At 39.1% G+C, this 17,108-nt stretch overlaps 1 protein-coding gene across 3 annotated transcripts in view; it reads left to right on the forward strand.

Annotated features, from left to right (window-relative positions):
* The window catches only part of LGR5 (leucine rich repeat containing G protein-coupled receptor 5), a 150,275-nt gene that overhangs the window by 69,672 nt on the left and 63,495 nt on the right, over nt 1-17,108 (forward strand). The window lies entirely within an intron of this gene.

The raw sequence follows: 17,108 nt of genomic DNA on the forward strand, positions 1-17,108 counted from the left end.
CTTTTGAAAATATTTTCTTTATAAATCCTGAAGTCAGAGTCCAATCTGGGGAGTAATTTAAATTGTTAATGCACCACAGAATCCACCATGGGAGGTGGAAAGAATGTTTCCTCATAACCAAATTACACTACGTTGCTCATTTTCTCAAGAGAATAAGAGGATAACATTTTGAAATTTCTTCCCTCTGGAGTTTTATCTATATTTATTTTTGATGGCATTATATTTTATGAAATGCTATTGTTTTACTACTGAAATCAGTTGCATGTGATCAAATTGATATCAAGGGTTATGGTAGGGAATCTTAGATTTCTAGATTGTATAGAAGGTTTTATCATTCATGGAATGGATTTTCACTCTAGGTCCCAGGCCTTTTTTTTCCATCTTCTCTTTTGTCTCAGGACACTTCCATTGCTAGGATTTAACCTTCATAGGAGCTGGAACAATGTCTGTCTTAGTCATGGTACATAATAAATAATCTGTAAATTTTTAATGAATGAACTAATGAGAAAGCAAAATATGTAAAAGGAGTTTCTTACACATGTTAACTCCCTAAGAAAAAAGTAACAGATTTTGATTGACATTAGTCAACATTTTTAAAGGTTATTTTAAATAATTTTCAAACAGCAGAATTTTTAAAAATTACATCCGTCTTGTTCTCCCTATAGTGCCACAATTAATATAGAATAGATAGCCCTGTTTACCCCCATATTTCTAAGGTATGCCCTTCCTATCCTTTTCCCTTTAATTCCCTTATAATATCCCATGGCAAAATGCTTCCCTTTTCCCTCAACACACACCTCAACTTTAGACCACAAGCTGAATCAATAAATAATTCACTTCCCCAAGGACTTTGTTTAATAGATTTCCTCCCTCAGTGACCCAACTCATTCAAAATAACTCCTCTTTCTTCATGAGGTGAATATTAATTCTGTTCCAAGGCCAGTTTTTAAAAAGATAGTTGAAAAAAAATCACAAAAAAAGAAATGGTGTTTGTGGAGAGAACTACCATTTGAAAATGCTACTATTAATACTTTTCTGCCTTGTCTTATTTTTATCTCTCTGGAAACTTCATCAAGTATCTTGACCATAGAATCACAAAATTTCAGAAATAGAGGAGACCCTTTAAAGACTATTCATTCCATTGCTTCATTCTGTTCTGGAATTCTTTCTGCTAAGCTGGCTGACTTGCTGAATTTAAAATCAAGACTGCTTTTCCATATATAATTCTGTGCTGCACCTAACTGATGTCTTAAAGACATCATTATTCATTTAGCGGCAAAAGAAGTTAGTATTTATAAAACCCGGAAAAATGATCAACTCTTCTTGGTTTATTCCTTTGTTCCCAAAGCTAAATTTAAGGGTTTGGGGAGGTTCTATTTTTTTTGTTGGGAAAAATATCCCTTTAACAGAACATTTTTTTATTCTGTTGATTGTTTCTGTTAGACATATGCTTAAGTCTATATTCTCTTTTAGGCTATACAGTCTTCAAAAATAATAATATAAGTGTAGTAACAACAATAATAGCTTACTCTGTGCCAATCACTGTTGAAAGTGCTTTACACACATCAGTTCAGTGAATTATAACAACCCCATAAAGATAGATATTATTATTCCCAGTTAACAGATAAGAAAACTTAAATACAGAGAAAATAAGGAACTTATCCAACATAATGGAGTTGGTATGTATCAGAGCCAAGATCCAAACCTAGGTCAAAGCTAAGTTTCAAAATGACTTTCAAAGCCATGCTCGGAAAGTGGAGGGAGGGTTGGAATTGTGCATGGTTTGTTTGCACTTTTCTTTTCTCCAATAGCACCTAGCACTGTGATTTCACAGTAGTTTGCATAGTTGAACACTTTTAAATGCTCTATAAACTGAGCTGTGTAATGATCAGTGTGTATATATGTGTCCGTGTCTGTGCATGTGTCTGGGAATGCGAAAGAAAGCAATGAAGAGCTGTCTTCCCAGGAGGAAGAGATTGGATATTCAGGTTATTAATCTACGACTATTATATACTATCATGAGAAAAGTATCATCAGAACTTTCAAGTGTAGAATTTCACCAATCTAGCATTGTTCAATAGGTCCAAAATAGTCTTAGATAATATTTTTTACATGTAAGTACATATACTTAAGCACCATGTTTATGTAGTGTATATTTTACTTGAACTAATAAATGACCACCCATACAGCTAGAGATGTTAACTCTCTCTTTCTCTCTCTCTCTCTCTCTCTCTCTCTCTCTCTCTCTCTCTGTGTGTGTGTGTGTGTGTGTGTGTTATGACAGGACACTGTATGAAAGTGTTAAGTCTTTCATTCAGCTTATTCAGCTCATTTTTGTGCTTTATCTCTTTATACATTAAATAGGAAACTGCCACTGATACTATCAATAATATTAAGAAACCTCCCACCATAAAACTCAGTCTTTAAAAATCACTATCAGCTGGGTGAGATGGTTCACGCCTGTAATCCCAGCACTTTGGGAGGCCAAGGCGGGCAGATCACGAGGTCAGGAGATCGAGACCATCCTGGCCAACATGGTGAAACCCGTCTCTACTAAAATACAAAAAAAAATTTGCTGGGAGCAGTGGTGGGCACCTGTAGTCCCAGCTACTCGGGAGGCTGAGGCAAGGGAATCGCTTGAACCCAGGAGGCAGAGGTTGCAGTGAGTTGAGATTGGATCATTGCACTCCAGTCTGGTGACAGAGCGAGACTCCGTCTCAAAAAAAAAAAAAAAAATCACTATTAATAAAGCCACATTATCACTCTTCCCCTTAGCTCTAATTACCTGATATATCATTTCTCTCATTTAATTCCTTTAACTATGTTATAAACTGTGTAGATGGCCATGGTTCATCTCTCACCCATGGCTAAGCCTTAACAAAGGTGTCATAGTTCAAAATCCTGTAAGAATCAATAAAGTGCTAGAGATATCCACTGACTTAATGTTTTAAAAAGCGCGTAACTCAGCCGGGTGCAGGGGCTCACACCTATAATCCCAGCACTTTGGGAAGCCAAGGTGGGTGGATCATGAGGTCAAGAGATCGAGACCATCCTGGCCAATATGGTGAAACCCCGTCTCTACTAAAAATACAAAAATTAGCTGGGTGTTGTGGCGCATGCCTGTAGTTCCAGCTACTCAGGAGGCTGAGGCAGTAGAATCACTTGAACCTGGGAGACAGAGATTGCAGTGAGCCAAGATGGTGCCACTGCACTCCAGCCTGGTGACAGAGTGAGACTCAGTCTCAAAAAAAAAAAGCATTGTAACTCTTGATTGAATGGTGAGTTACAGAAAGTATTTAAGAAGAACAGCTATTACAGAAAATTGTCTTCCTCTCTCCTTCCTGACATTCTAGAACACTTACTAACTATGCCGCAAGTTTTTGACACATTTCAGTCTTGTTTTTTATTTGTTTAGTTTTGTTTTGCTTTGTTTTGTTTTTGTGACTCTACAAGGTGACCAGATATGCAGAGGCCAATTGTCCTTCTGGTGGCAATGTGCCCGTGCATAGAGAAGGGGAGTCTTTTTCTTTTGCAAAAAAGAAAGAAAAGCAGGTCTAAATTAGGGAAGCTGTGCTGTATAGAAAGAAGAGCGCAGAATCTAGATCCAGAAGCCCAGGATTCCCATCCTGGCTCTGCCACTTACTAGCTGATAATCCACTTAATCCTCACTAGGCCTCAGAGGAGAATGGTGCTGCCTGCCTTTTAAGGTGTTTCCAAGAATCAAATGAAAGGTTGATGGAAGAACGCTGGTAAACTATATTCTGCATATAGAGTTTTATTAGTAAAATGAAAACACCTTCAAAAAGATTTTAACCCCCTCTTTTCTTTTTTCATGAGCCTGATTTTGCAGGAATCTCAGGGATCCTGGACTTGAAAAACTGTTTCCAATTCTGAGCTTTAATGGACATAGGCAACGATTGCAGATAGTTCTTTACTATTTTAATAACCTGAGAAATAATTGCATTTCCCTCCAATGGTATCTCTCCTCCTTCTATTTACTCAGTTCTAGGAACTTCCGTTAACACTTGCTATGTGGACAAATAAAAGATCCTACATTTGGTCCATCACAGTATAGTAGAGATGTTGGGAGCTAATAGCAGATGGCGACTATTGCTGGCGTCTACAAGGTACATTAAACTTAGCTTGGTAGTCTGACTAAATAAGGAGGGGGGAATGAATTGCTACCATTTAAAATTATCCAAGTTAAAGGCCTTTATTTCCAAGTAGCATTTTAAAACCTTCCCAGATTCTAGTGCTATTGGAATCAAATACTCGATTTAGAAAAGAAACATGAGAAGCTCTAGGGAGGTCTGTTTTTAAGTTACTATTGTTCCCTGGAACTGTTTGCTCATATTACAGTTGGACATGAAGAATTTCTACATAAATAGTAGATATCTATTATTACAGATGAAATTTGTAAAGAGAGATCACTAAACTTCCTGAAAGCATAATCTAGGCTGGTTACTTCTACTTCCCCAGCATGTTACTGAAAATAGCGTCTATATAGCTGTCCTGCCTGTTTTTTGAGATTTTTTTTTCCTGAGGATCAAATGAAACAATGATCAAAGAACTTTGGTAAACTATAATCCACATATTGAGTTGTGTTCATAAAATGAAAACACCTTCCTGCCCATGAATAATCTTCAGGCCCCTTGGCCTTCTCACAGTGATCGTCTCCTGTCTTCATAGATCTGACCATTGATTATAATAAACACTGCCTCCTTGAAACTCAAGTGTTATTTCACAGCAGTTATTTTGTATGGGTAGTCTTCCAAATGACTATCCATCCAGCTAGATATAGACATTTAGATATCTGTCATTGTATATATATATATATGCACACATATGTTTGTGGTGTATATCTTTTGTTATGACAATTAAGCCACTGTTTTGAAAGTGCCTTATCTCTGCCTTTTTCTCCTTAGCATTCCATTCTCCCCCATCCCCTATAAAATGTAGACATCCCTCATATATTTCCACTTAACTTTATTGTCTCCTTTCTCTATACTTTACTTCCTCCATTCACATATTTATGAAGCCACTGAGAACATAAGAGCAAATAGGACTTGCTGTGTTTGTTTCATTCATTCATTCAGCAAGCCCCTGCCCTCAGGAATTTGTCAATTGAGTGGAGGAGACAGATAATAAGCAAGGACACAACTGCGTATGATATTTGCTAATTGTGACACAAGAGCAGTGAATAACACAAACATGGTATAGATAAGGAATAAATAACAAGGGGTGAGAAGGAGGGAAGGTCTCTCTAAGAAGGTGATGTCCAAACTGATGAGAAGGTGGAGGAGGGATTGGGAGCCTGGAGCTGGGATACAGTATTTCAAGCAGGAGAAGAGTGTGAGCAGAGGCCTTAGGTGGGAAGAACGTGATGTGTTTGTGGATCTGCAAAAAAAATCAGTATGGCTGGAGCAGAGTAAGAGAGAGGGAAGTGATGTGGATGTAGTTGGAGAGAAAGGAAAAGACCAGATGGTGCAGGGCCAGTTAAGCCATGTATGGAATTCAAATAACAGCAATGGGAAGCCATTGGAGGATTGTGCAGCTAGTGAACCAATAGGATTTATAAACCTAAAAGATTTCTCTGATTTCTGCATGCAAAATAGATTGGAGAATTATGGAAGCTGAAGGACCCAGTAGGAGGCTACGATAGGTGTCTGGGCAAGAAACTCATATAGAGTTTCCCAAATCTATGTTTCCAGACCAGATCTCTTTTGCCTTTGATTGCTAGACCAATGGTTCTCAATATATTGTCCCTGGACAGTGGTGCACTGGCACCACCTTGTTATTTATTCTTTATCTAAACTTGTTCTGTATATGAGTTGGCTTTTGAGAAATACAAATTCATGTGCCCCACCCCAACCTGGTAAATCAGGAACTCTGGGGGTTAAACTCAGAAAACTGTCTTTAAGAATCTCTCCAGGTGAATCTGATGCATGGTAAAGCTTGAGGACCACTACTCTAGGCTAGTGGTTCTCGAAATCTAGTAACATCAGTATCACCTGTAGTGCTTGTAAAACCACACATCTCTGGGCCCCATCACAGAATTTCAGCAGGCCGGGGATTGGGAGGAGAAAGTCAAGAATTTGCATTTATAAGCCACTTCCAGGTGATGTCGATACTACTAGTTTAGCTACCACCTTTTGAAAATCCCCAACTACTTAAGTGACACCTCCACCAACTATCCATCAATACTTCAAAACTCAACATGTGCAGAACCTGATTCATTCATGTGTCACCTGCCCAGCCTCCCACAAGCATTTTCTCCTACCTTGCCTGCTTGCCACTAGTGTTCTTATTATCCAGACTTGTGCCTGCCCTGTCATTTTCTTCTCTTACCTCCTATATTCAGCCAGTTTTCAAGTCTTAAAGCTCATAATTCCACCTTGTCTTTCCTGTTTGTTCACTCTATTTTGTCACCACCTAGTTCAGATTCTCATTGTCTCATTTGGATAACTCGTTTTTGGTTTGTTTGTTTTGTTTGTTTATTTGTTTTTTAGACAGAGTCTCACTCTGTCACCCAGGCTGCAGTGCAGTGGCACGATGTCAGTTCATTGCTACTTCCACCTCCTGGATTCAAGCAATTCTCTTGCCTTAGCCTCCCAAGTAGCTGGGATTACAGGCACCCGCCATCATGCCCAGCTAATTTTTGTATTTTAGTAGAGATGGGGGTTTCACCATGTTGGCCAGGCTGGTCTCGAACTCCTGACCTCAAGGATCTGCCTGCCTTGACCTCCCAAACTGCTGGGATTACATGCGTGAGCCACCGCGCCTAGCCTGGGTACCTGTTCAAATCCATTAACAAATCACCAGTCCTAATTCTCTCAACAATTAATGAATTAATCATTGTTTCTGGGGATGGAGACCATGAAGGTCTTCAGGTGATCTTATAAATATTAAACAGAGAGAACTACTTCAAAGTTTCCCATCCTTGAATATGCATTAGAATCGCCTACCACACTTTTTAAAGCTACTAATGACCAGGGTTATCCCTAGAGATTCCGATTTAATGGGTCTCAGTGGGAACCCAGACATCTTTTATTTCAAAGCTGTACAGGTGGGCTGAGAACCACTGGAATATATGAAAGCACCCCAACAGATGAAGACGGTCAGGGACTCATCAGTTGGTTGAACATAGGGACTAAAGGGGAGGTCTAAAGATGAGAGATGACTCTGAATAGGGTTATGAAATCAGGTGTCAGGAGCCTGGTGAGGGACAAAAACAGGGAATTCAAGGGAAGAACTGATTTTGGAGGCAAGAGGATGCCCAGTTCTGGATATACTAAGTGTAAGGGGGCAGCAGGACATCTAAATGGGAATGTCAGTAACATTGTTGGAATGTAAGTGTGAAGCATGATGGGTCTGTTCTAGGGATAATGATTGGAGAGTGGTTTACAAAGAGATGATGGTTGAAGGTGCTGGGTGGATGAGAACCTTGAGAGAGAAACTTGAGAGAGGCTCTGTGTTTCCCAGTGTAGTTTTTCAATCTACAATAAAATCAATGGAGCTGCTTATTAAAAATGCAGATTTCCAAGTCCTTCTCCCAGAATGTCTGGTTCCCTGGGTCAGGATTGAGGCCTTGGGGATCTGAATTTTTATGGCTTCTAAAGTGATGGCAATGCACACTAAAATTTGAGTACCACTAAGCAGAGCAGAAAAAAAGAAAAGGTGTGAGGACAGAAACTTGAGGAACATCTATGGTTGGAAGATGAAGACTAAAAGAGAGCCTAGCAAAAGGAAGAACAGATGACCAGTCATAGTGGTAAGAGTAGTAAGATTGTGCTGAGTCTGAAAGGCAGTGAGAGGAGTTTAAATAAAAAGCAATGGGCAACGGTTTTCTGATAGCCAATGACTCTAGTGATACAGCCATTGTGTCCCTGCATTTCCCTGTTTTAGGTCAGGGTTGCTCCTGACCAACCTAAGCTTCAGACCAACCTTCCTTTAACCAGAGTAATAATTAAAAACCCCCAATTTGGGGTCGAAATGGTATATTTGAACCAAACTTTCTTCTGTGAACTTTTCTACATAGTGTGAGCAAATAACCTCCCTTTGGCCCATTCTGCCATCTGTAAATGGAGATGATGCCAATTGTTGAATGTGATTGTTATAAACAAATAGCACCATGCTCATAAAGTACTGAATATTGTGCCCTAGCATTTATGAACTGTTTGATAAATGGTAGCTACTATTTGTATGCCCAAAAGCACTATATGTGGCATATTGAAAGTGCTCTAAGAAATTGCTGAATTTAAGTTTGATATGTAACAAAGAAGGAATATTCCTCAGCTGTTTCTAGTCTGGTTTTATGACTAGCTATCTTGGAATAGTTATGCCAGATCTGAAGCAACTGAGGCAGTATGGCCAGCTGCCTTTGGAAACAAGATCAAACGATCAATAAATATCAGTTGAGCTCCATCCTCTGTGCATGCAATAAGACTCTTGAGCTTAGGAGTCTATAATCAGACTACTTATAAAAGGGTACAAAATGAGCTAGGCACAGTGGTGCATACCTGTGGTCCCAGCTACTAGAGAGGCTGAGTTGGGAGAATCACTTAAGCCCAAGATCTGAAAAAACAACAACAAAAACAAACAAACAAAAAAACACCTTTAAAAGAAAGAGTAGAGGGTAGAAAATCAACCATTATAGGCTACATTGTATAGAATGTATCTTATAGGAGACCTGTTAACTGAGACGGTTAAGGAAGATTCATAAAGGAATTCAAGTTGAACTTCCTTAGTCTGGTTAAAGAAACCACAGGGGCAGGGTGCGGTGGCTCACGCTTGTAATTCCAGCACTTTGGGAGGCCTAGGTGGGTGGATCACGAGGTCAGGAGATCGAGACCATCCTGGCTAACATAGTGAAAACCCGTATCTACTAAAAACATAAAAAATTAGCTGGGCAAGGTGGCTCACGCCTGTAATCCCAGCACTTTGGGAGGCCGAGGCGGGCGGATCACGAGGTCAGGAGATTGAGACCATCCTGGCTAACACAGTGAAACCCCATCTCTACTAAAAATACAAAAAAAATTAGCCGGGCGTGGTGGTGGGCGCCTGTAGTCCCAGCTACTCGGGAGGCTGAGGCAGGAGAATGGCGTGAATCCCAGGGGGCGGAGCCTGCAGTGAGCCGAGATCGCACCACTGCACTCCAGCCTGGGCGACAGAGCAAGACTACATCTCAAAAAAAAAAAAAAAAAAAAAATTAGCCGGGCGCGGTGGCGGGCACCTGTAGTCCCAACTACTCGGGAGGCTGAAGCAGGAGAATGGCGTGAACCCGGCAGGCGGAGCTTGCAGTGAGCCGAGATTGGGCCACTGCACTCCAGCCTGGGCGAAAGAGCAAGACTCCGTTTCCAAAAAAGAAAGAAAGAAAAAAAGAAACCACAGGGCCCTATGCACATTAAAGTATCTCCTTATTGACTTGAAAGAGTTCATTTACTCAGTCCAGTGGTCTTAGTCCTTAGCAATTCTTAGCCCTTGAACCTTGAAATCTGAATGTTTTTATTATATCAAATAATGAAAGCAAAATGCACAGCTCATGAATACACAGTTCAAGAAAGGAAGCTTTTTGGCTGGATTTGACAAATTGGATATGCTTAACATAATGACGGCATCACTTGAGGCATTGGCTAGAACAATGGAAGGGGGTGGATACAGTTTTTGAAAATTGCAATTTTTCAAGGAGTATTAGGAAAGACATTTTTTCTCAAATGGGAAGAAAATTCGTTGATGAAATGTCATGATTCTTGTATCCAAGGCACTAAATTGGCTTCTGCAAATCTTACCAAAGATGAACACAAGAAGGTTAAGCTCTTATGTATCTGGTCCCATCTGACCAACAGGGGCACCTTGTAAAAGAAAACCTACCATGGTGGGCTTAGTCAATTGCTGCTGTCATGCGTTGCTGCAAGTTGAGGCAAATTACATCTTACTATAAGTTTCATCATTATTTCTAATTCTTCATATGACTCAGATACTTGGCTCCTGTATGGATAAACCAAAGCCAAACCTATAAATGTAGTTGGCCCTAAAAGCAACAAAAGCAAATTAATTAATTGAATTGAATCATGAATATCAATTTTAATAGACTATTATTATACTGGTTTCATCACTTATGTATCTTTTGAGAGTCACTAATTATATTATCATAGTTTTGGCTAACTTTATTTAGGACAATATTTTTCCAAATGAGAATATTTTGATACTTTATAAAAGAATAAAAGATTTTCCAGAAATTTTACATTTAGATGATAGTTTAACAACAGTTAATTGTTCAGGTAAATTACAACTCCAAAGAGTGGGAAAATTCAGAAATAGTCACAGAACTGCTGAAATCAATATTGGAAAATCACAGAGAAGGAAAACAGTACCAGAAAACTGGAAATAGGCAAGTATCATCCAGATTTTTAGAATGGAAAAAGAGGGAAAACTATTACCATTACGCCTGATAGCCCTCATCACATTTCTAGAAGAAATTAATTTAACATTTATAGACTGTATGCCCTCTCACTCTCGTGTGCTTTGTAAAAGTTGGAAAATAAAGCGGCAATTTCTAGGAGCCAGCATGAATTTACTAAGTAGTCTGATGAAATGTTTTCTTTTAAATCACAAGAATTATCATGTTCAAGTTCATTCTACTCCAATTATTTAAGTAGCACTGCTATTACATAGCTCCCATGCTCCATAAGAAGACTAGACTACATTTAAATAAATAAGGAAAGCAACAATGTTTCTCACTTTCCATAAAACCTTTTGGAGCTTTGGTGTCTTCACCTACAAAATGTGGACAACAATAATCCCTGACCTACCTCTATGATATAAATTATGGGAGAGTGCTTTTTACAATGTTAACGACATGTTATAATAATCTTACAATAAACAAGAAGAAAAAGGGAGGAAAAGGAGAATGAGGGAAGAAAAAATAACAGTAGGAAATGCAAGTGTAATTTTTTAAAAATTCGAGGGTAGAAAAAGACCTTCATGAAAGAACCCTTTCATTTCTTTTAATTTAAGGGAAATGAGGCCCAGGGAAGTTAAGTAACTTGTGTTGTCTCACAGCAAGTTAATGGTGAGAAGAAAGAAAATCAAAAAGGGAAAGAAAAAAATAACTAAATTAGAAGTCAAGAAGAAATTTGTGCAAGAACTGACCCAGGAGGCCTGGTAGATCTAGCCAGGCCCTCTCACTTAACTCTGAAAATGCTACTCAGCAAAGTGGACCCATGTCGGACCATGGTTTCCTGCACAATAATTTCCCAAGGGTCTCAAATGCAAGGTCAAATGCCCCCTTCCATCCTCAGTACTCCCCAGATCTTGTACACATACCTCTCCCTATGTCTAGAGAGGAAAAATTAGACCCATATGCAATTGCTTTGCTGTCATCCCTCCATTTTAAAAAGGAAGCTACAAAATATAAAATAAAATCTTTTATATTACTTTAAAGATTCAAATTACTTTAACAATTCAAAGAAAATTGTACATTCTCCAAAATACTGTAGGTGGTTTTTACAGCACGGAAACATCTACCTGTTTGATTTATCGAAATAGGAATGTGTCTATTGTCTCTTGTAACTTAATGGGTTTTTTCTTTTAATAGCAATTAAGTCGGTAAAACTAACAATGGTGGGACAATATGAGTCACATTTGGAGCAATTATTTAAGGGATAAAAACTTTTTTAAATATTTTATTAGAAAGACAAGTTTTTTTAATCGAGTTGTATCTTATTACAGATGTGAAGATGATGAAAGAGACATTGCCATGAAATGATAATTTTAGAAACAGCGTTAAAAAAAAAACTTCTGACCAAATGTTATGTTGCTCTCTAGGGTTGGAAAATAGTTGCTTAGCAAACTGTTGTAGTTCAAATCATCGCAACAAAGGTGTGTGTGTTTCTTACTATTTGTGTATTGTGAACACATTTGAAAGCCTGTTTTATTCCTATGTTTGTATGCATTTTGGTTTTAAAAGTACTAAAGCCACCCCACATGGTAAAGAAATAAAAGGGGAATGATTTCCTTAAATTGCTGTTTTTGTCGATGAGACAGATCTGCCACTAGCCCAGCAAACAGCCAATAGCAGATCATAAATTCCTTTGCTTTAAGACAGACTGCCCTGATAACACAGGTCAGTGGTTCCACAGGTTAGTTCTGAATACAGACTCAGGGGACTGAAAGTCCCTGCCCAAAAAAGAAAGCCAATTTGTGTGAAGTGAGTTTCAGGAAATGTAACAGAAAGGCATTCATCCTAACAATAATTTAAACTAATTTAAAAAAATAAAGTTTTTAATTTCTCCTTTTCATTTCCAAAGTCACTGTTTCAAAAACCGTCCAGCTACTTGATGATACTGTCACAGCAGTGAGAGCTGATAAACACCTAGTTGAAGGCTATGTTTTAGAGCTCACAAATGCACTGTTGAAGTCCTGACTGTGACCAGTATAGTTATGGACATTTTGATCAAAATAACAGCTATGAGTCAGTTGAGTCTGATCAATTAAGCTATCTATCATGGTCAACCAAACCTGAATCTGTCTTAATTCGAAAAGCAACTTTTTTGTATCACATCATGCCCATTTCATTTGCTTTAGGATTATACATCGCATTTTGGATAACTAATCAAATGCATGTGGATTATACATAATGTAACCGTAAGTATAAAACATTGCTCCTCTTTGACTGCCTACATTCCACCTCGACCCTAGTGGCTCATCAGGTTGGACTTTTCTTCCACACCAAATCCCACCACTTCATGCCACCTCTGCCACTGCTACACTATCCCACCATCTCCCATCTGAAGACTTTAGTCCCTCCTGTGCTTCCACTCTTGACCCCCTGGTCTATTTTCCCCTTTAAAAGGGTCCCATTGAAAATTTTGGCAAACTATGCATCTAACAAAGATCAAATATCCAGCATCTATAAGAAACTTAAACAAATTTACGAGAAAAAAAAACCAAAAAATTAAAAAGTGGGCAAACAGACACTTTTCAAAAGAAGACATACATGCAGCCAACAAGTATATGAAAAAAAAAGCTCAGCATTACTGATCATTAGAGAAATGCAAATCAAAACCACAATGAAATACCATCTCACACCAGTCAGAATGCTTATAATTAAAAAGTCAAAACATAACAGATGCTGGCAAGATCGTGGAGCCAAAGGAATGCTTATACACAGTTGGTGGGAGTGAAAATTAGCGCAACCATAGTGAAGACAGTGTGGCTACTCCTCAAAGACCTAAAAACAGAACTACCATTCGACCCAGCAATACATTACTGGGTATATACCCAAAGGAATATAAATCATTCTATTATAAAGACACATGAATGCATATGCTCATTGCAGCACTATTCACAATACCAAAGACATGAAATCAACCTAAATCCCCATCAGAGGTAGACTGGATAAAGAAAATGTGGTACATATACAGCATGGAATATTATTCAGCCATAAAAAAGAACAAGATCTTGTCCTTTGCAGAAACATGGATGGAGCTGGATGGAGGCCATTATCCTTAGTGAACTAACACAGGAACAGAAAACCCAGTACCACATAGTCTTATAAGTGGGAGCTAAATGATGAGAACACATGGACACATAGAGAGAAACAACACACACTGGGGCCTGTCAGAGGATGGGAGGAGGCAAAGGATCAGGAAAAATAACTAATGGGTACTAGGCTTGATACCTGGGTGATGAAATAATCTGTACAACAAACCCCCATGACACAAGTTTACCTATATAACAAATCTGCATATGTACCCCGGACTTAAAAGTTAAATAAATATATAACAAAAGGGTCCCATCAGAAGGACATTTCTAAAACACAGATCTGATCACATTACCCTCTGATCTGAAGTCCTTCCAAAGACCTTTATGGGATGGGCCTGGACACCTCTCCAACCTTACCTCCTGCCATCCTCCTCCTGTTATGCCACTCCAGCCATGCTCACTTCCTTGCAGCTTCTGGACCACACCAGGCACACTCTACCTCAGGAATTTTGTTCTACCATTGTCTTTATATCAATACCTGCATGGTGCAGGCATCTGCTGAAATGCCTACACAGCAGAGAGATTTTTCTGACCATCTTATCTGAAATAATAGCCCCTCACCGCCACAACCACCACCCGTTGCTCTCTATCCCTTTGCCTTGATTGTGCTTTTATCAGAGCATTTTTCATGTTATATTATTCACTTGAGTTTTTATTTAATGACTATCTTGTCACATTAGAATACCAGCTCCATGCAGTCAGGGGCTTTATCCGGGTATTCACTGCTGTATCACTGTCACCTAAAGTGGTACTAACACAAAGCTGGGCACGGTGGCTCACGCCTGTAATCCAAACACTTTGGGAGGCTGAGGCGGTGAATCGCTTGAGTTCAGGAATTTGAGACCAGCCTGGACAACATGGTGAAACCCTGACTCTACCAAAAAAAAAAAAAAAATTAGCCAGGCATGGTGTCACATGCCTGTAGTCCCAGCTACTTGTGGGGCTGAGGCAGGAAGATTGCTTGAGCTTGAGAGGCAAGGTTGCAGTGAGCCAAGCTTGAGCCACTACACTCTAGCCTGGGCGACAGAGTGAGACCCTGTTTCAAAATAATAATAATAAATAAATATTAAAAAGTTATAATAAAGTGGCACCAGCACAGAGCAGGCCCTCAATAAATACTGTGGGATATAAAAAAGATAGCTTCAGATGTGGAGGAATTATAACCCTGATGCATTATTAGTAGGAATACATAAAAGTGTAATCATTTTTCCAATGGTTATGCATAGAACCACCATTTGACCCAAGAATTCTGCTACTAGATATATACCCAAAGGAATGGAATCCAGGGACTTGAACAGATATTTGTACACTAATATTCATAGCATCACTGTTCACAAGAGCCAAAAGATGGAAAAACACAACTTTCAATTAACAGATGAAGGGATAAATAAAATGCAGTATATACCTACAATGGTACATTACTCTATCACAAAAAGGAATGCAATTTTGATATATGATATAACATGGTTGGACACTGAAAATATTATGCTTAGTGAAATAAGTCAGATACAAAAAGAAAACATTATGTGATTCCACTAATATGAGATACCTTGAAAAAGCAAGTTCATAGAGACAGGATGTAGAATAGAAATTACCAGGGGCTGGAAATAAGGGGAATGGAGGGATATTGCTAATCAGGTATGGAGATTTTGTTGGGGATAATCAAAAATTTGGGCATAGATAATGGTGATAGTTAGACAACATTGTGAATATATATAATGCTACTGAATCGGAATACTATGCAGCCATAAAAAAGGATGAGTTTTTGTCCTTTGCAGGGACGTAGATGAAACTGGACATCATTATTCTCAGCAAAGTAACACAAGAAGAGAAAATCAAACACCGCATGTTCTCACTCATAAGTGGGAGTTGAACAGTGAGAACAGATGGACATAGGGAGGGGAACATCACACACCAGGGCCTGTCAGGGAATGGGGGACTGGGGGAGGGATAGCATTAGGAGAAATACCTAATGTAAATAACGAGTTGATGAGTGCAGCAAACCAACACAGCACATGTATACCTATGTAACAAACCTGCACATTGTGCACATGTACCCCAGAACTTAAAGTTTAATAAAAAAAAATCTCTAGACAGGCAGGCTAGTGTGGGAGGAAAATTTAAAAAATGCTACTGAATCTACACATACAAATGTTTAAAATGGTAAATATTGTTTCATGTATATTTTACCACAATAAAAATATGCATAGCCAAGACCAGAAAAAAAGATAGCTTGAAAGAATAACATTTCTTCCCAACTTACACTGACTTTTAGGAAAATAGCAATATGCAATGTCTGTGATAGTTCAGGTGCACCAATTGCAAGCTAACAATAGGAAGACGAAAGGGAAATAAAGCAGAGAGACGGAGAATATTGTAGATTGAAACAGCTTTGCAAACATGATGCATTGGGGCCAATATCTAGGCAAGTACGATACCATACCTTTCTCTCCTGCGGTGGAGGTTTACCAGCCCAGACAGCTAAATAATCCTTCAATCCTTGACTTTCAGAGGATACCACAGGGGTCCGTCCTGATTCGATTATTCATCCAAAACAGACTTCAGGGCTTTGGGACAGCTCAGTTCCACAGGGTCATCCAGGAGCCTGGGTTCCTCCTGGTTTTTTGTTGTTCTTGTTTTGCCTTCTGTGGAAGGTTCTCCAAACCAGAATTGTTGATGTTGTCTCACCAGTACCACTTCTGCAGGAAGGGGAAATTGAAGAAATTAAGAACAAGCAATGTCTTTTTAAGGAGGTGATACAGGTGTTTCACATATCACTTTTGATCACAGTTGAGTTTAGTCACTTAATCAGGTTTAGATGCAAGGAAGACTGGAAAATCAGACTGCAGCTGGGTGGCCATGTAATCTCCTAAAATTCTGGGTTGGGGAATTATTCTACAAGGGGAGAATGGATACTGGGGGACAGTCAGTAGTCTCTATTCAACTGATTAGTCAGGCACTACTGGGGCAACCTACTTTCAGACAGTATTCAAGGCCCTATACGGATACCAAGAGAATACCCAGGTTTGAGGAGTTCCCAGTCTTTCATGTGTCATAAAACAAGTACACACTATAACACAAGGTAGACTATAAAATCCATAGTAAGACACAAAGTGCTACCAAAGGAGTTCAAAGTAGAGAGACTGACCATCAGAAACTGAGCCATCCAAATGCTTTCCAAACTGATGGGCAATCTCTCTACTTTGAAGTCCTTTGGTAGCACTGAGGTTGCTTTGAAAAACAGGGAGTGAAAGGAGAGCATTTTAGGTGGAACAAAGGGCTAGAGGGGGGAATGTGGAGGGCATGTCTGAAAAAAGCAAACCTCATAGTCTGGTTCAGTTCTAGCACCCACTAGGGATCAGGGAATTCTCAGAAAAGGGTCTGAGGACTTTTCATTTCTATTTACCTGGCGTGAAAACTGACAGAGAGTTTTCAAATAGGGCAGTAATATGGTCAGAGTTGTCTTTATAAAGACCATCAGTGAATATGGAATGGGTGGGAGTAGGTCAAGACTGAATATGGGGAGACAAGATGGAAGGTCAGAGTTAGTGTCTAAAAAGGGT

The sequence above is a fragment of the Symphalangus syndactylus genome, chromosome 13 (genome assembly GCF_028878055.3).
Source record: "Symphalangus syndactylus isolate Jambi chromosome 13, NHGRI_mSymSyn1-v2.1_pri, whole genome shotgun sequence".
In the NCBI taxonomy this organism is placed as follows: Eukaryota; Metazoa; Chordata; class Mammalia; order Primates; family Hylobatidae; genus Symphalangus; species Symphalangus syndactylus.